This window comes from Oncorhynchus keta, chromosome 36 (genome assembly GCF_023373465.1).
Source record: "Oncorhynchus keta strain PuntledgeMale-10-30-2019 chromosome 36, Oket_V2, whole genome shotgun sequence".
In the NCBI taxonomy this organism is placed as follows: domain Eukaryota; kingdom Metazoa; phylum Chordata; class Actinopteri; order Salmoniformes; family Salmonidae; genus Oncorhynchus; species Oncorhynchus keta.
Window position 1 is genome coordinate 28,947,849 of NC_068456.1, and position 21,459 is coordinate 28,969,307.

At 41.0% G+C, this 21,459-nt stretch overlaps 1 pseudogene; it reads left to right on the plus strand.

Moving 5' to 3' along the window:
- Nucleotides 1-874: 874 nt before the first annotated feature.
- The window catches only part of LOC127906079 (polymeric immunoglobulin receptor-like), a 50,380-nt pseudogene continuing 29,795 nt past the window's right edge, over nucleotides 875-21,459 (plus strand).

Here is a 21,459-nt window from a genome sequence, read left to right on the forward strand (position 1 = left end):
CCAAGATTTGCAGCCTTGTGGTACTGCAACTTCCTGAGCTAACTTTGACACTTTGGCTATGAATACATTATCTGTGGCTATGAGCTGCGTCTACTGTATGACCAGGCATTATTTCCTGTATAGAAGAGGGAGAGAGATAGAGAGCGTTCATGTTGAACGGAAAACCACATCAGACTGGGTTGTGGTCTGGAGGACCCTGAACTATGAACCTGGTTTAACGTGAGAGTCTATGGAGGTCTTGGTCTAGTTCCCATCACTCCACCTCTGCAGCACATCTCAATTCTATCAATTTCTTTGATACAAATGTATGATATTTTTTTTTATACAGAATTAATTTTGAAATACTGAATTTGGAAACAAAAAGGTGCAATGCTAGCTCACTATTAAACATGACTAGTTTTAAAAGACTGACATTTTAGCCTTTAATGGCCTTCTTCAGAAATATTGAATTTGGCCATTGAAAATGTGGTGCATCACGTCCCTGCATCCAATATTTGTATCATTAATGGACTGTTTTCCATCAGAGGACAACAGGATAGTAGTGAATCTTGGTCCCAAAAAGACCTTAGAGAAAGCTGAAATATATTTTAGTGACTATGATTATGGGGTTAAATTAGTCCATATGATGCAATAGTTGCTGTCTGACACTGAGGGAGGAATGTACACACAAACAGAAGCAGGAAGAGAGTTACAGACAGTGAGGTCTGTGAACATAAAGAAATAGAGTCATTCTCGCTGTTGACTTTTTTCTTGGCACACACATCAGTACATAGATACCTGTCTCACACGCACGCACGCACGCACGCACGCACGCACGCACGCACGCACGCACGCACGCACGCACACACACACACACACACACACAAACCCTCACATGGCTGCCCATCTCATCCTCCTCCTCTTCCTCATCTTCCCAGACTCTCAGCAGGTATGTGTAATCTCCTACAAACAACAATGCTACAGTTTATTATAGAAAATTGTAGTACTTACTATAGAATACTGTAGTATTCTACACCACACTGTAGTATTTTTTAATTTTACGTTTATTTAACTAGGCAAGTCAGTTAAGAACAAATTCTTATTTCAAAATGACAGCCTAGGAACAGTGGGTTAACTGCCTGTTCAGGGGCAGAACGACAAATTAGTACCTTGTCAGCTCGGGGTTTGAACTTGCAACCTTCCAGTTACTAGTCCAATGCTCTAACCACTAGGCTACCCTGCCGCCCCAGTATACTATAGTATACATTGATTGTAGTATACTGGAGTATACTATATGATAGATTGTAGTATACCTTTCGATCGTGTAGTGCTTATAATATACTTTTGTCGTATAATGGAGAATTCTATTCTATTCTTCTTCTAGTCTTCTTCTTGTCCTCAATCACGTAGTACTTAATTTAGAATTTTTTAGATGGATTGGACTGCTAGCTAGTTTTACTGCTGTTTTGATTTGAACATGCTGTCCTTGGTGAGCTCATGCCGGGATTTCCACCGAGGTTCCGACTTGATCATGTAGCACTTACTGTAGAATGTTGCAGTATACTGTAGAATACTATACTCAACAGTTTAGTATCCCTTGACTGATAGATTTGGATCTGACTACTTAAAAAACAAAACAACCACAAATGTGGATACAATATATTTAGAAATGTGTTGAGAATAACACAAAAGAAGTTGTACATTTATGTCCATTGTGATCCTAGTTCAAACCTACAAATATATTACACATTTACAGCTTACCCACATGAAAAAATACTAAAGTATACTATGGTATAAATACTGTAGTATTACTATAGTTATATGCTATAGTCTTGCGGACTAGTGTTTTTGCAGACATGACTGTAGTATACAATAGTATTCAATGTTGTGTTTTTGCAGACTTTACTGTAAAAATCAAATCAAATCCAATTTGATTTGTCACATACACATGGTTAGCAGATGTTAATGCGAGTGTAGCGAAATGCTTGTGCTTCTAGTTCTGACAATGCAGTAATAACCAACAAGTAATCTAACTAACAATTCCAAAACTACTGTCTTATACACACAAGTGTAAGGGGATAAAGAATATGTACATAAAGATATATGAATGAGTGATGGTACAGAGCGTCATAGGCAAGATGCAGTAGATGGTATCGAGTACAGTATATACATATGAGATGAGTATGTAAACAAAGTGACATAGTTAAAGTGGCTAGTGATACATGTATTACATAAATATGCAGTAGATGATATAGCCTACAGTATATACGTATACATATGAGATTAATAATGTAGGGTATGTAAACATTATATTAGGTATCATTGTTTAAAGTGGCTAGTGATATATTTTACATCATTTCCCATCAATTCCCATTATTAAAGTGGCTGGAGTTGAGTCAGTGTGTTGGCAGCAGCCACTCAATGTTAGTGGTGGCTGTTTAACAGTCTGATGGCCTTGAGATAGAAGCTGTTTTTCAGTCTCTCGGTCCCAGCTTTGATGCACCTGTACTGACCTCGCCTTCTGGATGATAGCGGGGTGTACAGGCAGTGGCTCGGGTGGTTGTTGTCCTTGATGATCTTTATGGCCTTCCTGTAACATCGGGTGGTGTAGGTGTCTTGGAGGGCAGGTAGTTTGCCCCCGGTGATGCGTTGTGCAGACCTCATTACCCTCTGGAGAGCCTTACGGTTGTGGGCGTAGCAGTTGCCGTACCAGGCGGTGATACAGTCCGACAGGATGCTCTCGATTGTGCATCAGTAAAAGTTTGTGAGGGCTTTTGGTGACAAGCCAAATTTCTTCAGCCTCCTGAAGGAAGGGAGGAAGAAAAGGGTTAATGTTAATCGTTTTTTGGTGGCTACAGCTAGTCATACTGGTGTCATTTGGTTAGCTAGCAAGAAATGTGAATCACTTTGCTAACTAGCTAGCTATGCTGAACATGAACAACTGTTATCCACAGATCGACAACTAAAAGATATTCTATCAAATATATTTTCATCGATCAAATAGGCGGACAGGCAGGCAAGTTCCAACTTTGTCAAAATGTGGGCTGGGAGAAGCATGCATTGGCAGGCAAGCTGCAGTAGCAGGCTACTATTCCCCATTGTTTATCAGTGCGTTTTTGACGGCAAACTAGCTGAAAAAGCTTGAGGGTTTATCTGATGTTCCCTCATTAGATTTTTGCTCATCTCACTCCGGCTAGCGTTAGTTGTTAGCAAATATGATGTCTTCCTACAAGAGCATGTTAGGGATTGCATTGAGAAGAGCAGGAAACAGATGGGAAGTAAAGGGTCCTTGGTAACTATGATGTCCAAAACAATAGAAAATAAAGTAATTGAAGTCATCAGAATGTTGATTCAGCAGACAATTGTTGTTGAAGTGAGAAAGGCAGGGATGTTCTCAATACAAATGGACACAACACAGGATTTAACATCCAAAGACCAGTGTGCAGTAGTTCTGTGATGTCACTGATCTTGTCCACGAGAGACTCATTGAGGTCATTGCCTGTGAGTCATCAACTGGACAGTACTTTGTGGACCTTGTGAAACAGACCCTTGAAAAGATGGACATAGATATCAAACGTGTTGTGTTGGTAATGTGTTGGTAATGCAAAAGACGGCGCAGGTAATATGCAGGGACAATACAGGGGCTTCTCTGCATTGCTCACAGGAGAGTCTCCTAACCAAGTGCACATATGGTGTTACTCACATGTCCTCAACCTTGTGCTAACTGACACCACTGGGGTTGTTGTGGCAAGTGAATCCCTTTTCTCACTACTGAATGACATTGCAGTGTTCGTTTGAGATTCCTACAAGCACATGAAGCTATGAGAGGAAACCAGTGAGGACAGGAGACACAGACGGCTTGATGTAATTGGTGAAACACGCTGGTGGGCCAAAGACGAGGCCTTGAGGGAAGTATTTGGAAGCTTTGCAAAGCCTGATGGTGCAATTTACACGCATGTGGTCAACACTATGGAAAGAATTGAAAAGGATGTGACCATAAAACCTGCCACCCGAAGCAAGGCCCAAGGGTACAAGGATGCTCTCCTAAAGTATGAAACCATACCTACAACTGAGATTTTTCTCAGCATTTTTGAGAAGACGTCCCCTCTCTCTAAATACTTGCAAACAAGTGGCATGGATATCGTAACAGCACAGCACTCGTTGACGGTGTGCCTTGAGACTTTGAGGGTGTGAAGAGGGCAGCAGACGACTTCGTTGAGTGGGTCAAGGGCCTTCCAAAGACAGCCATGAAGGAGCTCAGCAAATGCTTACTGGAATTTGATGAACATGCCACTGTTGAGGCATTGCAGGTTGAACTGATCAGCCTTGCACAACAGTGGAAAAGACTGAAACAGTCAGCATTGGCGGTGTACAACACCAGGGCCACCGCCACCAGTGATGACTCACGGGAAGGCTTTGAGGATCCTGATGAAAGTGTGGAGTTGGTAAGCAGAAGTTATTCCACATGTAAAAACTGCCCGATATGCTACTCCTGTCTCAGTACAATCTGCTCACGGATGCGTATCACATCATGGGGTCTGGGCTACAAGTTCCGCCTCACCCTATCCGTCACTCAAGTGGCTTGTGAGAGGACCTTCTCCACCCTGGAATTTGTGAAGAACCGCCAAAGAACCTCCCTCACTCAAGAGAACCTTGAAGCATTCCTTTTGAATGCAACAGAGAAGGAGATTCTTTTGGAACTTGACAAAGATGACATCATTGACAAGATGGCAGAGAGCAGGGAGTTACTGCGCCGCCTACTGGTTTACTAGTGGTAATTACTTCCTGGTTACTCTGAAGTAGCTATGCCATGACTCTTCCTTAACAGGCTGACAAGGGTGAAACAACATTTGCTGTGAGTTAAAGCTTTTGTACAGAGGCATGTTTTTTGGACATTCGTATTATACTTGCAGTTATGTAGCCAATGTTCAATTTCATTGACTCAGTGTGTAGATGTGTTTATTTTGTCCTGTTTGCTTTATGGACATCAGTGAGTGAATATTGTAATTTTTTTTTTTGTAGAGGAGTGTTTTTTCGACTTTTGTATTATACTTACATACATTGTTGTAGCTTATGTTCACGTTCAGTGAATGTGTGTGAAGTTTTTTGATCATTTTAATATGCTTGATGCTTGAATATAAAGATAATCACTTGAACATTTGAGCTAACTCTGTGTATCTAATTCTTGTTTTAAAAAGTGTAGGCTAATTGTTTTGTGTGTCTAGCCTTGTACATTTGTATGTGCTATGATTGGTGTATTCCTAGTGAGTTCTTGAAGGTGCACCCACAGCCACAGCATACCTTGAAAACTCAGTGTTCAGATAGGCTACTTGGTAGTCAGTCCCAAATGTTTGTATTTTGTAATGTGGATACATTTCTTCCCAGATGAACATAGTGGCCAAATATATAACTAGTTTGGTACCCGTTACAACAACAAATAGGGTTACCCTACAAAATTAGCTGTCTGGTGGTTTGCGTGAACAGGGTGGCCTGGAATGGAGTCAAATTCCTAGCCTGAATTATCGTTTCAGTCTACCCCTGCTGACTTGCAAAACATTTTGGGACTGTATCAACAGTAAACGAATGAAAAAAATACCAATGTTTGTTTTTGAGTGATATTCCATTTTAAGTATCAAAAGTAAAAGTATAAATAATTTCAAATTCCTTAGATTAAGCAAACCAGACAGCACCATGTTCTTGTTTTTTTAAATGTACAGATAGCCAGGGGCACACTCCAACACTCTGACATCATTTACGAACGAAGCATGTGTGTTTAGTGAGTCTACCTGGTCAGAGGCCGTAGGGATGATCAAGTGCATGAATTTGACTATTTTCCTGCTAAGCATTCAAAATGTAACAAGTACTTTTTGGTGTCAGGGAAAATGTATAGAGCAGAAAGTACATTATTTTCTTTAGAAATGTTGTGAAGTAATATTAAAAGTTGTCCAAAACATGAATAGTAAAGTACAGATAACCCCCCAAAATACTTAACTAGTACTTTAAAGTATTTTTACTGAAGTACTTTACACCCCTGTAAATACTGTGGTTACCTGTTTATTATTTTCTACCATCAGAAGTACAGTATTGTTTGTCACAATTTTTGGTCATCTTGTTTACTTGGTCAGCTGAATCTCTGTGAAAGCACTGTTGTATTTCATAAAGCTAATAAGTACATTTGGTGTACTCTTGTTAATATGTATTATCTGTATCAAACAAAAAAACCCTAATCCTCTGTTGACCTAACTCAATAGGTGGCCTGTCACAAACCTGTGTGTCTTTATGTTGTGGTTGAGGTGTTCTCCTCATTAAACAGTAACTTGCATAGTCGGCAGATGTCACTACAATATACTACAGTCATCAATCCGCAAAACACTATAGCGAATACTACAGTAAATTCCACAAAAGCAGTGTAGCGAATACCATAGTATATAAATATACTGTACTACAGTATTTAGACTGTATAATTGTTTCATGTGGGATGTTTCAATAAAGGGCTTTAAACAGTGTTATCAATCTTAATCATACACAAGTTGTTTTATAGTGCAGAAATAAAGTGATTGCATTCCAACCTAAATGTGTTTTGTGTTGATGTGTCCACAGCGAGGACTGTGTCTGTGCAGACAGGAGGCTCCATCACCTTCCCATGTCACTATGATCTGAATCACATCAACCATGTGAAATACTGGTGTCAAGGATTAGGTTGGGATGTATTTTCGTATGTAGTACGTACTGACCAACCTAAGAGCAGTGGTAAGACCTCAATCTCTGATGACATCAACAAGAGAATCTTCACTGTGACCATGACTGACCTGACGTCATGGGACTATGGGAATTACAGGTGTGTTGTGGAGATCAATGGAGGAACAGATATCATGATACAATGGTTCTTACCTGTCTGTCACTCCAGGTAAGATCCCTTCACTGCTTGTATCTAGTAAAGTGGAATGAATAGTGCTCAGCAATGTCCTATGGAGTGTCCTGTAATCCTGCAATGTCAAATACTAAATAATGACCCAATTATAAATAACCTATTCAATCAAATGAAATGAGAATTGTGTAACCACTCTGAAAATCATAGACAGAGCTATACTGTACATGTAGGTAAAACAAGATTATAAACTCAGCAAAAAAAGAAACATCCCTTTTTCAGTACCCCGTCTTTCAAAGATAATTAGTTCAAATTCAAATAACTTCACAGATCTTCAATGTAAAGGGATTGGTATATCCAAACATCACACCTGCAAGGACAGGTGCAGGATGGCAACAACAACTGCCAGAGTTACACCAGGAGCTCACAATCCCTCCATCAGTGCTTAGACTGTCTGCAATAGGCTGAGAGAGGCTGGTCTGAGGGCTTGTAGGCCTGTTGTAAGACAGGTCCTCACCAGACATCACCGGCAAGTTTGCTGAAAATAAACGCAGTTGACAGTGTTGGATTCGACATTTTGAACATTGAGATATTAAATAAATGATAGAGAAGAAGCATAGAATATTAAAGAGTGAAATAGACTGGGTCTCTGTAGAAAGACAGATAGCTGTGGAATGTGTTGGGTGACAAGAGGAGAGCACCGTGTTGATACAGGAAAGACAGTTGAGGTCAGAAGGTGAGGACAAATTCCCTGAAGGGAGTAATAAGGATTTCGTATCTTGTTACTCTTTTCCTGTTAAACTATAAGATGTAAGGATTGGGGAGAAGGAGGAGTGTCTTAAGTGGGATATATATATCTGGCTGAAAGAAATGTTGAGTTGTCTGAATTACAGCTGTACAGAACAATTTGGGAAGAATTCAACTTGGTTAAAGCTTCTTTAGTGTCATTGAGTTATTTTCTCTGAAAAATAAGAACCTAACAACAGTGGGGGGACGTTTCTTTATTCACTGAGTATATTTGGGGTCATGATGGATAAACACAACTAAGCTTGTGAGGAAAGTTACATTCTTCTAGAATCAATGGCTATATATCATTATTATGAATTTAAAAGACTAAAAATAGATGTATCAAACCCAGAATGCAGCTTGAAGGAATTTGTAAAGAGGCTGTTGTAAAAGCACTTTTTCTCCTCTGAATTCTTGTTTTTTACCTGTGTTCAGGTACTCCAGAACTCTATGTGGAACAACAGGAAGTGACTGGAGTAGAAGGAGGGAGTGTCACTGTCTGTTGTTACTATAGTAACTCTGGAGACATGAAGTGGTGCAGGATGGGTGGTGATTGTGTGAGTGGGTTTTCTGGGACTTTAAATGGAACATCAGTGACATTAACGCGGACTAGTGATGCCAACAACAGAACAGTCTTAACAGTGACTATGAGTGGACTGAAGATGGAGAACACTGACTGGTATTGGTGTAGAGTTGGAGAACTAGAGATGCCTGTTCACATCACTGTCAGTCAACAAACTGCAACACAGAGAACCTCTAAGATGACCTCAAGTTAGTAGATCAATCACATACTTTATGATCAATATGATTCCCTTTGTTTTATCCACTGGTATCATCTGGAACTAATTGTAATATGAAGTATGAATGTGATGTTGCTATACAACCTGACTATCTGGTTTACCATTAACTTCATTAATGATATTGTTGTTTGACCTCACAGCAACCCAAGATCCAACCTCTCAACAACCCTCTGCCTCTCCAACTGCTGAGCCTGTTCAGACTGACAACACAAGTCAAGGAGCTGAGGGGAACATGGAGGAAGTCCACCAGAGGTTATTATCACTCCTTCAGATGTTTTATCCCACATGTTGTTAGATAATATGAACTCAGAGAAACATTACAATTCCATCATACACTACAACAGTTAATGCAAACCAAACACCCTCCCTAAATGCATATAGAGACTGTTATCACTTCCTCCTGGGTAGAACATCTCTGTGGTTGCCTTGAGAAAAGTAGCAGCAATGGTGGTGTTATACTCACTCATGTGAAAGAACAAGTTGCACGCTTAATAAATAGTCATAATCTCAATAATAATCATACATGGTCAACATCCACACATGTGAACAGATAAATAATTGTTCCATGTATCACAACAAGTGCATACAACAAATTAACAATTTATAATGATATATTTTAATTGTATTTTAATTCAAGTTCGTATATGTAATCCATCAGGTCTGTGAAAGTCCTACTCATCTCTCTGGGCATGTTGGTGGTGGTGACAGCTGGTATCCTGGTAACATGGAAGATGTGGAGAAGGCATAGTAAGTAGTCATTTTATGTCAATATAAAATGGAGAATAGTTTAGAAAAATACTAAATGTATTGATATTGTGACCAACAGTATATTTCTTGCCTGTGATTCATCTTGAATGACAGAAAATATTTGGAGGAATTGACTTTAAAACTTGTTAACGGTACATGTTCCCCAAGGGGCACCCCCCCCCGCTCAACTGAAACAGTGGCGCACAGAATGCAAAAATATTCTTAGAAATATTTAACCTCCACACATTAACAAGTCCAATAGCTCAAATGACAGAGAAACACCTTGTTCATCTACCCAGCGTGTCAGATTTCTAAAATGTTTTACGGCGAAAACATAGCACATATTTATGTCAAACCACAAAGACACAGACGATATACAGCCATTTTGTCGAACAAAAGATGCAATCACAAACGCAGGATTAAAAGAAAAATAATTCACTAACCTTTTGAAAATCTTCATCGGATGACAGTAATAGGACATGTTACACAGTACATTTATGTTTTTTTCAATAATATGCCATTTATATCCATAAATCTCCATTTACATTGACGCCCTGTTCAGAAAATACTCAAAAATTTCCGGAGAAATTATAGATAGCCCCGCCAGATAACATTAATACACATCATAAACTTTGACTAAATATACATGTTCTACATATAGTTAGAAAGATACACTGCTTCTTAATGCAACCGCTGTGTTACATTTATTTTTAACGTTACAGAATTAGTTCACTATGCAATAATCTGAGGCGGCGCTCAGACGTAAGCAATATTTCTCCGCTATGTTGGAGTCAACAGAAATACAAAATTACAACATAAATATTCCCTTACCTTTGATGGTCTTCGATCAGAATGTAGTGGGAGTTGTCATACTTACCTAATATATCGTTTTGTTTCAGTCCGTGTGTCCTTATAGTAGCATCTGCTAGCACTTTCAGCTGAAATGCACCCAAAATGACTTCTGGTCCCGAACAGTTGCGCATCAAAACTTCAAAATTACATATTATATGTCGACTAAACTGGTCAAACTAAGTGCAGAATCAAGCTTTAGGATGTTATAAACGTACAAAACAATTCTCAATTCAACCGGACAATCATACTTCTTCTGAGGCAAGCTGGAACCACATGGAGCCACAGTGTCACCTGACCCCTCCTGTCTCAGCCTCCAGTATTTATGCTGCAGTAGTTTGTGTCGGGGGGCTAGGGTCAGTTTGTTATATCTGGAGTACTTCTCCTGTCCTATTCGGTGTCCTGTGTGAATCTAAGTGTGCGTTCTCTAATTCTCTCCTTCTTTCTTTCTCTCTCTCGGAGGACCTGAGCCCTAGGACCATGCCCCAGGACTACCTGACATGATGACTCCTTGCTGTCCCCAGTCCACCTGGCCATGCTGCTGCTCCAGTTTCAACTGTTCTGCCTTACTATTATTTGACCATGCTGGTCATTTATGAACATTTTAACATCTTGGCCATGTTCTGTTATAATCTCCACCCGGCACAGCCAGAAGAGGACTGGCCACCCCACATATGCCCTCTAATTCTCTCTTTCTTTCTCTCTCTCGGAGGACCTGAGCCCATGGACCGTGCCCCAGGACGACCTGACATGATGACTCCTTGCTGTCCCCAGTCCACCTAACTGTGCTGCTGCTCCAGTTTCAACTTTTCTGCCTTATTATTATTCGACCATGCTGGTCATTTATGAAAATTTGAACATCTTGGCCATGTTCTGTTATAATCTCCACCCGGCACAGCCAGAAGAGGACTGGCAACCCCACATAGCCTGGTTCCTCTCTCGATTTCTTCCTCGGTTTTGGCCTTTCTAGGGAGTTTTTCCTAGCCACCGTGCTTCTACACCTGCATTGCTTGCTGTTTGGGGTTTTAGGCTGGGTTTCTGTACAGCACTTTGAGATATCAGCTGATGTACGAAGGGCTATATAAATACATTTGATTTGATTTGATTTGGAACAGAGGAAGGGCTTTGTCCAATTCGCGCCCTAACGCGCAGGTATTTTCTCGCAACACTCACTCTTTTGCCTCCCAAAGGGTCAAAACTCGCGGGATTTGCACAATTAAACGCTCTACTGAATGGGGACATCTAGACATAGAAAGTGTCTCCAGATCCATAGCTGGTTGGGAAGGGTGGGGGTGATGACGTCAAAGTTGCCCCAACTTTCATGATTCCAAAACTAGTTTGGGAGATTGCCTGCCCTGTGAGTTCTGCTATACTTACAGACATAATTCAAACGGTTTTAGAAGCTTTAGAGTGTTTTCTATCCAATAATCATTATTATATGCATATATTAGCAATTTTGGACAGACTTTTTTTTCAGTTTACTATGGGCACGCAATTTATCCAAAGGGGGCAGTATTCTGCCTAGCCCTAACAGGATCCATTCAGAGGTATTATTGTACTATAACAAACTCAGAAGTTACTGACATCTCCCTTTCTTTATTCCAGAGGACAATAAGGCCAAGGACCAGACAACTAACAACTCAGTGGTAGGATACACTTATTTGATAATTTTCAACCATCTGCAAATCTGCCATTTGACTCCAGCGTTACCTCTTCAGTTGACCATCAATGAGTTGACATAAAAGGTCCCATATTCTAACGGAACCCAATCTCTTATAGTGCTCAATATGTTGAAAAATACTGTTAAAAAGACAGATAACAGGACATTGTCAGTTCACTAAACATACATCTGAAACAAACTGTGGTTTAGGTGGTAAATAGACAAGTCCTGTTTCTCTTTGCTACTTATTTCTGAGCAGGACATTACATACAGCACAGTGACCCACACCAGAAAAATAGCACAGCAGGTACAAACTGAATAAAGCTGGTCTTATTTCTGTGGAGATCTTGGACGAGAACCAATCACTCCATCTCTGCAGTGAGCTGGGGTTCTCTCTCTCTCTCTCTCTCTCTCTCTCTCTCTCTCTCTCTCTCTCTCTCTCTCTCTCTCTCTCTCTCTCTCTCTCTCTCTCTCTCTCTCTCCCCTTCTCTCTCTCCCTCTGTCCTCGATTTCTGCAGTGCGAGCTGGTGTTCTCTATCTCTCTCTCAATCTCTGTCTCTCTATCTCTCTGTCCTCGATTTCTGCAGTTTGAGCTGGTGTTTCTCTCTCTCTCTCAATCTCTCTCTCTCTATCTCTCTGTCCTCGATTTCTGCAGTTTGAGCTGGTGTTCTCTCTCTCTCTCTCTCTCTCTCTCTCTCTCTCTCTCTCTCTCTCTCTCTCTCTCTCTCCCCTCTCTCTCTCCCTCTGTCCTCGATTTCTGCAGTGCGAGCTGGTGTTCTCTATCTCTCTCTCAATCTCTGTCTCTCTATCTCTCTGTCCTCGATTTCTGCAGTTTGAGCTGGTGTTCTCTCTCTCTCTCTCTCTCTCTCTCTCTCTCTCTCTCTCTCTCTCTCTCTCTCTCTCTCTCTCTCATCAGAATTTCATAATTCCTATATGTGTTCATTAATTGAATTCACTCAGTCTATTTTATAAGAATTTGTAAGATTCCTATTTGCATAAAATAGATAGAGACCAGTCTTATCAAAATTAGATAATAGTATTTATTCTCGGAGCTCGCTGCCATGGAACCACGAACAACAGTTTATATACAAAATTTGACGTCATAGGATATAAAATATCCTTCCTCCTATCGACCAAGGCAAAACAGGTTCAAAAGTTTATTCCAACCCCCTAGCTCACTCACTCCAGACACAAACCATATCAAGATTAACTTCTGAAATCTCACTTTCGTCTATCAATATTCAGCAGACAGTTCCAGATAATGGAAAACCAAGGGAGACACTCGCTGCCTTATCTAAACCTCCCAGAGCTAAGTTGATTCGGTTCAACCACAGGTTAACGACCCTCTTCGCTTACTTAAAAACCCACAATCCATTCCTCCCCAACCCAGCTGGTATTTATTTATGTTTAATTACCCCCTGTTTCATGCTGCACAATCCCTTCCTCGTGAATTAACATTATTAATCAGATATAATAAAACAGGGTAGTGTTTAATTAGCTATAGTTCTATTTAAACGTAGATATCGTTTAGTCATTATTCATAAAATTCCTAACAGTCTCTCTCTCCTAACTCAATAAAAAAAATATTTAAAAATTGGCATGTTTACAATGTTTACATTGCCAAAGCAAGGGAAATAGATAGTAAACAAAGTGAAATAACAAAACAACATTTACAGTAAACATCACACTTACTTAAGTTCCAAAATACATTTCCAATGTCATATTATGTCTAGAATTTGTTTGAATTATTTACCTAAGGCCAGTCAGTTAAAAACAAATGCTTATTTTCAATGACGGAATAGGTACAGTGGGTTAACTGCCTGTTCAGGAGCAGCACGACAAATTTGTATCTTGTCAGCCGGGGATTTGAACTTGCGACCTTTCAGTTACTAGTCCAATGCTCTAACCACTAGTCTACCCTTTCACCTATAGTGTTGTAATGATGTGCAAAGAGTTCAAGTACAAAAGGGAAAATAAATACACATAAATATAGGTTGTAAAGGTTTTTCTTGTGGCAACAGTTCACAAATCTTGCTGCTGTGATTACACACTGTGGTATTTTAACCACTACATTTGGGAGTTTATCAAAATTTGATTTGTTTTCGAATTCTTTGTTGGTCTGTGTAATCTGAGGGAAATATGTGTCTCTAATATGGTCATACATTTGGCAGGAAGTTAGGAAGTGCAGCTCAGTTTACACCTCATTTTGTGGGCAGTGTGCACATAGCCTGTCTTCTCTTGAGAGCCATGTCTGCTTCAGGCAGCCTTTCTCAAAAGCAAGGCTATACATAGTGAAAGATTTCCATAATTTTCAGACTGTCACAGTGGTCAGGTATTCTGACACAGTGTACTCTCTGTTTAGAGCCAAATAGCATTCTAGTTTGCTCAGTATTTTGTAAATTCTTAACAATGTGTCAAGTAATTGTCACAATCATCGTATGAAGGAGACCAAGGCGCAGCATGGTATGCGTACATTCTCTTTATTAAAAGACTGAACACCGAACAAACTAACAACCCGAACCGTGACGCTATACAATATCATTCTGACAGGCAACTACACACAGTTAAGATCCCACACCAGAAAGTGGGTAACAGGGCTGCCTAAATATGATCCATAATCAGAGACAACGATAAACAGCTGTCTCTGATTGGGATCCATATCAGGCCAACATAGAAATACAAAAACCCATAGACCTACAACAACCCTAGACATACAACAACCCTAGACATAAAACACTAGAGGACCCACCCTAGTCACACCCTGACCAAACCATTATTTATAGAAAACAGAGATATATAAGGTCAGGGTGTGACAGTAATAATTGTTTTGCTTTCTCAATAATTGGTTGGGTCTAATTGTGTTGCTGTCCTTGGGCTCTGTGGGGTATGTATGTGTTTGTGAACAGAGTCCCAGGACCAGTTTGCTGAGGGGACTCTTCTTGAAGATAATTTATTTGTAGGTGATGGCTTTGTTATGGAAGGTGTGGGATTCGCTTCCTTTTGTGTGGTTGTAGAATTAACGTCTCTTTTCTTTATTTTGATCATTAGCGGGTATCGGCCTAATTCTGCTCTGCATGCATTATTTGGTGTTTTACATTGCACACTGAGGATATTTTTGCAGAATTCTGCATGCAGAGTCTCTATTTGGTGTTGTCCCATTTTGTGAATTCTTGTTGGTGAGCGGACCCCAGACCTCACAACCATAAAGGGCAATGGGTTCTATAACTGTTTCAAGTATATTTAGCCAGATCCTAATTGGGATGTCACATTTGATGTTCCTTATCTTCTTGCCGTGTCTCTCAGATCGTTCACAGCTTTCTGGAAGTTACCTGTGGCGTTGATGTTTAGGCCGAGGTATGTATAGTTTTTTGTGTGCTCCAGTTTAACTGTGTCTAGATGGAATTTGTATTTGTGGTCCTGGCAACTGGACCTTTTTTGAAGACCATTATTTTTGTCTTACTGAGATTTACTGTCAGGGCCCAGGTCTGACAGAATCTGTGCCGAAGATCTAGGTGCTGCTGTAGGCCCTCCTTGGTTGGGGACAGAAGCACCAGATCAAGAGGAAACAGTAGACATTTGACTTCAGGTTCTAGTAGGGTGAGGCCGGGTGCTGCAGACTGTTCCAGTGCCCTCGCCAATTGAATGATATATATGTTGAAAAGTACAGATACCCCAAAATAATTATTAAGTAGTACTTTAAAGTATTTTTACTTGAGTACTTTACACCACTGGTCCTTGTTTCCAAATATTGGAGAATGTGCCAGAGCTGTGGATTATGTTATAGAGTTTAAGTACAGCCAATTGGAATTGTGTGGTCTGTATATTTGATCATTTCATTTAGGATACCATCAGTCACACAGGCCTTTTTGGGTTGGAGGGTTTCTATTTGTCCTGTAGTTCCTTCAATGGAATTGGAGAATCCAGTGGGTTCTGGAAGTCTTTAATAGTGGATTCTAAGATTTGTATTTGATCATGTATTTGTTTTTGCTTTTTGTTCATTGTTACAGAGCCAAATAGATTGGAGAAGTGGTTTATCCTAACATCTCCGATTTGGATAGATAACTCTTCGTGTTGTTGTTTTTTCAGAGTTTCCAGAATTGATTAGATTCTAAGGATTCTTTAATTACATTGAGCTGATGTCTGACATGCTGTTCCTTATTTTTCCATAGAGTATGTCTGTACTGTTTTAGTGATTCACCGTAGCGAAGGCGTAGGCTCAGGTTTTCTGGGTCTCTATGTTTTTGGTTGGACAGGTTTCTCAATTTCTTTCTTAGGTTTTTGCATTCTTCATCAAACCATTTGTCATTGTTGTTAATTTTCTTAGGTTGTCTGCTGGACATTTTTATATTTGATTTTGGATGCTGAAAGGTCAAATATACTGTTTAGGTTTTCTACTGCCAAGTTTACACCTTCAGTATTGCAGTGAAACATTTTGTCCAGGAAATTTTCAGGAAGGGATTGAATTTGTTGTTGACTAATTGTTTTTTGCTAGATTTCACGCAACGTTCCTTCTTTCTATAGCATTTCTTAATATTATTCCATTCCTTTGGCTTTGATGCCTCAGGGGGGCATATGGGGGAGGGAATATGGTCACCTCCAGGTAGGTTTTTGTCCCCCTGTGTTCTGAGGGTGTCAGGTTCTTGTCAAGTTCTGACATTTAGGCCGCCACAGACTAGCACACATGAGACTGGAAATTGTTGATCTCCCCCTCTAGGATGGAGAAGCTGTCATCATTAAAGCACAGGGATTCTTTTGGGGGGATATAGGTCGCACACATGAGGATATTCTTCTCTGTTGAGATCATTTCATTATTAGTTTCTTGCCAGATGTCAAATGTTCCTGTTTTGACAAATGGAGTGGGTTAGGTCTGCTCTATACGAAATTAGCTTAACCCTGAGTCTCTTCCCTGTTTGACACCTGGTAGTTTGGTGGATGTGACTACCAGCTCTCTGTAGCTTAGAGGGCAACCAGTGGGTCCGTCTACTTTATACCATGTTTCTTGTAGGGTGACAATGTCTATATTTCCAATTTCTTTGATGAAGTCTGGGTTCCTGCTCTTTAGGCCAAAGCCAGATGACCTCAGACCTTGTATATTCCAGGATGAGATAGTTAAAGATTTGTGTTCCATAGTGTCTAGGGTTGTTTTTGAGTGGTTAAGGCCCGGACCATCACAGTAGGTGTGAGCAGATCATGTTGAGCATCTGATACGTACAGTTGAAGTAGGAGGTTTACGTGCATCTTAGCCAAATTCATTTAAACTCAGTTTTTCACAATTCCTGACAATTAATCCTAGTAAGAATTCCCTGTTTTAGGTTATATCACAATTTAGGTTATACACCAATTTATTTTAAGAAAGTGAAATTACATGATAATAGTAGAGAATGATTTATTTCAGCTTTTATGTCTTTCATCACATTCCCAGTTGGTCAGAAGTTTACATGCACTCACTTAGTATTTGGTAGCATTGCCTTTAAATTGTTTAACTTAGGTCAAGCGTTTCGGGGAGCCTTCCACAAGCTTCCCACAATAAGTTGGGTGAATTTTGGCCCATTCCTCCTGACAGAGCTGGTGTAACCGAGTCAGGTTTGTAGGCCTACTTGCTCGCACACGCTTTTTCAGATCTGCCCACAAATTGTCTATAGGATTGAGGTCAGGGCTTTTTGATGGCCACTCCAATACCTTGACTTTGTTGTCCTTAAGCCATTTTGCCACAACTTTGAAAGTATGCTTGGTGTCATTGTCCATTTGGAAGACCCATTTGCGACCAAGCTTTAACTTCCTGACTGATCTTGAGATGTTGCTTCAATATATCCACATAATGTTCCTTTCTCATGATGCCATCTATTTTGTGAAGTGCACCAGTCCCTCCTGCAGCAAATCACCCCCACAACATGATGCTGCCACCCCCGTGCTTCATGGTTGAGATGGTGTTCTTCGGCTTGCAAGCCTCCCCCTTTTTCCTCCAAACATAACGATGGTCATTATGGCCAAACAGTTCTATTTTTGTTTCATCAGACCAGAGGACATTTCTCTAAAAAGTACGATCTTTGTCCCCATGTGCAGTTCCACACCCTAGTCTGTTTTTTTATGGCGGTTTTGGAGCAGTGGCTTCTACCTTGCTGAGTGGCCTTTCATGTTATGTCGATATAGGACTCGTTTTACTGTGGATATAGATACTATTGTACCTGTTTCCTCCAGCATATTCACAAGGTCCTTTGCTGTTGTTCTGGGATTGATTTGTACTTTTCGCACCAAGAATGTTCATCTCTAGGAGACGGAACACGTCTCCTTCCTGAACGGTATGCGTGGTCCCATGGTGTTTATACTTGCGTACTATTGTTTGTACAGATGAACAGGCGTTTGGAAATTGCTCCCAAGGATGAACCAGACTTGTGGAGGTCCACAATTTTTTCTGAGGTCTTGGCTGATTTCTTTTGATTTTTCCCACAATGTCAAGTAAAGAGGCACTGAGTTTGAAGGTAGGCCTTGAAATACATCCACAGAGACACCTCCAATTGACTCAAATTATGTCAATTCGCCTATCAGAAGCTTCTCAATTCATGACATCATTTTCTGGAATTTTCCAAGCTGTTTAAAGGCACAGTCAACTTAGTGTATGTATCCTTCTGACACATTGGAATTGTAATAGAGTGAATTAAAAGTGAAATAATCTCTCTGTAAACAATTGTTGGAAAAATTACGTGTCATGCACAAAGTAGATGTCCTAACCGACTTGCCAAAACTATAGTTTGTTAACAAGAAATTTGTGGAGAGGTAGAAAAAGTATTTTTAATGACTCCAAGCTAAGTGTATGTAAACTTCCAACTTCAACTGTACCTCTTAGATTGCAGGATGGGGCTTGGGAGGGTGTTATAGTGGTGGTTGGGGCTGTTGCTCTGCTCATGGCCTGGGCTTATGTTCTGCTGTCATGTTGAGGTCCTTGCCACAGGGGTGGGGGGCATGGGGTGGGCAGAAGGGGCATAGGTCTGAAATGGGGGTTACCTATAAAGGGTGTGGCCAGGTTTTGCTTGGGGTAGTCTTAGCTGGTTGGGATGTGGCTGGTGATGCTGTGGTCTGGGTGTAGGTCATCTTGGCATGGCCTTTCTAAGTGCAGGTCTTTCAGGAGGGGGTCTTATAGGTCTGGGAGGGTGTCTCGCTAATCTGGGTGGGGAGTCCGTTGCTCTGCTCCTCCTGTGTGAGTTGCTGGGGGTACGGTTCATGGTGACGTCCTTCAGGGTCCTGGAGAAAGTTGGGATTGCTGCTTTGTAGAGATGGACCTGGTCATAAACACTGTTCAAGTCCAGGTTGGAATAGTCGGTCAGGTAGACATTAGCTTTGAGCCATTGTCTCGCAAAATGCTTACAATCAACTGATGTTTGGTGGCAGGGTAAATGTATTTTTGGCATCTCTGCAGTGTGGGCTGGGGATCTCTCTCTCTCTCTCTCGCTCTCTCGCTCTCTCGCTCTCCTCCATCTCTACAGTGTGAGCTGAGGTTCTCTCTCTCTCTCTTCCATCTTTGCAGTGTGAGCTGGGCTTCTCTCTCTCTCTCTCTCTCTCTTTCTCCTCCATCTCTGCAGTGTGAGCTGGGGTTCTCTCTCTCTCTCTCTCTCTCTCTCTCTCTCTCTCTCTCTCTCTCTTTCTCCTCCATCTCTGCAGTGTGAGCTGGGGTTCTCTCTCTCTCTTTATTCTCTATTGCCTTAGTGTGAGCTGGGGTTCTCTCTCTCTCTTTCTCCTCCATCTCTGCAGTGTGAGCTGGGGTTCTGTGTCTCTCTCTCTCTCTTTCTCCTCCATCTCTGCAGTGTGAGCTGGGGTTCTTTCTCTATCTTTATCCTCTATTGCTGTAGTGTGAGCTGGGGTTATCTCTCTCTCTTTATCCTCTATTGCTGTAGTGTGAGCTGGGGTTCTCTCTCTCTCTTTATCCTCTATCGCTGTAGTGTGAGCTGGGGTTCTCTCTCTCTCTTTATCCTCTATTGCTGCAGTGTGAGCTGGGGTTCTCTCTCTTTATCCTCTATTGCTGTAGTGTGAGCTGGGGTTCTCTCTCTCTCTTTATCCTCTATCTCTGCAGTGTGAGCTGGGGTTCTCTCTCTCTCTTTATCCTCTATCTCTGCAGTGTGAGCTGGGGTTCTCTCTCTCTCTTTATCCTCTATCTCTGCAGTGTGAGCTGGGGTTCTTTCTCTCTCTTTATCCTCCATCTCTGCAGTGTGAGCTGGGGTTCTCTCTCTCTCTCTCTTTCTCCTCCATCTCTGCAGTGTGAGCTGGGGTTCTCTCTCTCTCTTTATCCTCCATCTCTGCAGTGTGAGCTGGGGTTCTCTCTCTCTCTTTATCCTCTATTGCTGTAGTGTGAGCTGGGGTTCTCTCTCTCTCTTTCTCCTCCATCTCTACAGTGTGAGCTGGGGTTCTCTCTCTCTCTCTACCTTTCTCTCTCTCTTTCTCCTCCATCTCTGCAGTGTGAGCTGAGTTTCTGATGTTAATGTACCTTCTGTGTTGTCAATTTCTCAGAGCCCAAACCCAGGGAGCCACCATGACGTGATGCACAGCACTGTGATGCCTGATCAGTTCAGGACAGAAGAGAAGGTCAACATATGGCTACAAGCATCTCAGCTCTTAGACAACATTATTGCTGTTACTCATAAAACGTCACTGCCTTGGCAAATGTGCATCTGTTTTAGAAAACAATTGTATTTCCAGTATCACTTTCTGTCTTGGAACAAGCAATAGGTAAATGTACACTATAACAGTATAACAACACGTTTTTGTTACTTGGGTGTCTCTCTACCTACAGGATCCATTTCCTGAAGCTGATGATGATGTCACATACAGCACTGTCATCCCCCAGCACAAGGCCCAACTAAAAGGACAGACCAAGGTAAAGCTGTTCTACTGATTCTCCACAGCTAGTATTATGTTATCAGAAACAACAGTAGGTGATTGTTTCATTTATGAACTCAGTGTTAATATAGTCATGGTTTTTTACATCACCATTATAGCTGTAGGTACGAAGGGCCTAATATATATCACCATTATATGTTACATATCACAATTATAACTGTCTACACTTTTAATTTCACAGAGAAGTGTGTTTTATAGTGTATCTCCATCATGACAGAACTGTCCCTGTTCACCTCTCTACCTGTTCCTCCTCTGTAGTCAGCAGAACCAGATGATAATGTGGTCTACAGCTCACTAGCTCTACAGGTGACCACACAGGTCAGTGTTGGTGTCTCCTCTGTCTGTTGTACCAGATGATGCTGATCTCCCAACAAAGATACAGACAACACCACATCACTATGTGTACTAAACATCACTCTTTAACCACACAAATCTTTCTTAGTCGTTTTGCTTTGCTGCATGTAAAATGTTATTATCACATTGTGACCAGCTCAACTATTGTTATCAGTGTGTATCCATAACATTACAGTGTGGACTGCGCCTGGGTTTAGGGTGACGTTGCCCCTAGATGATGATCTTGGGTCAGATTTTTTTTAAATCCCCACCAAAGGTTAAGGTTAGGATAGGAGGATCTGTATCTAGTGGAAACGTCACAATGGAGACTGTGACTGAATGTTTCACTTCCTCTCCAGCAGAGGGCAGCAGAAGCACAGTAGTGACTGGAAGGACATAACACTATCTGTGACAACATCTATCTGCCTCCAATATGATTCTGTCATACCTCTTAACCCATCCCAGAAAGACACCTCTATTCTATAGTGTAATAAACTACTGAAGGCAGTCTGCTGTGTTTGTTCTGATTATCATCACATTTCTGTTAT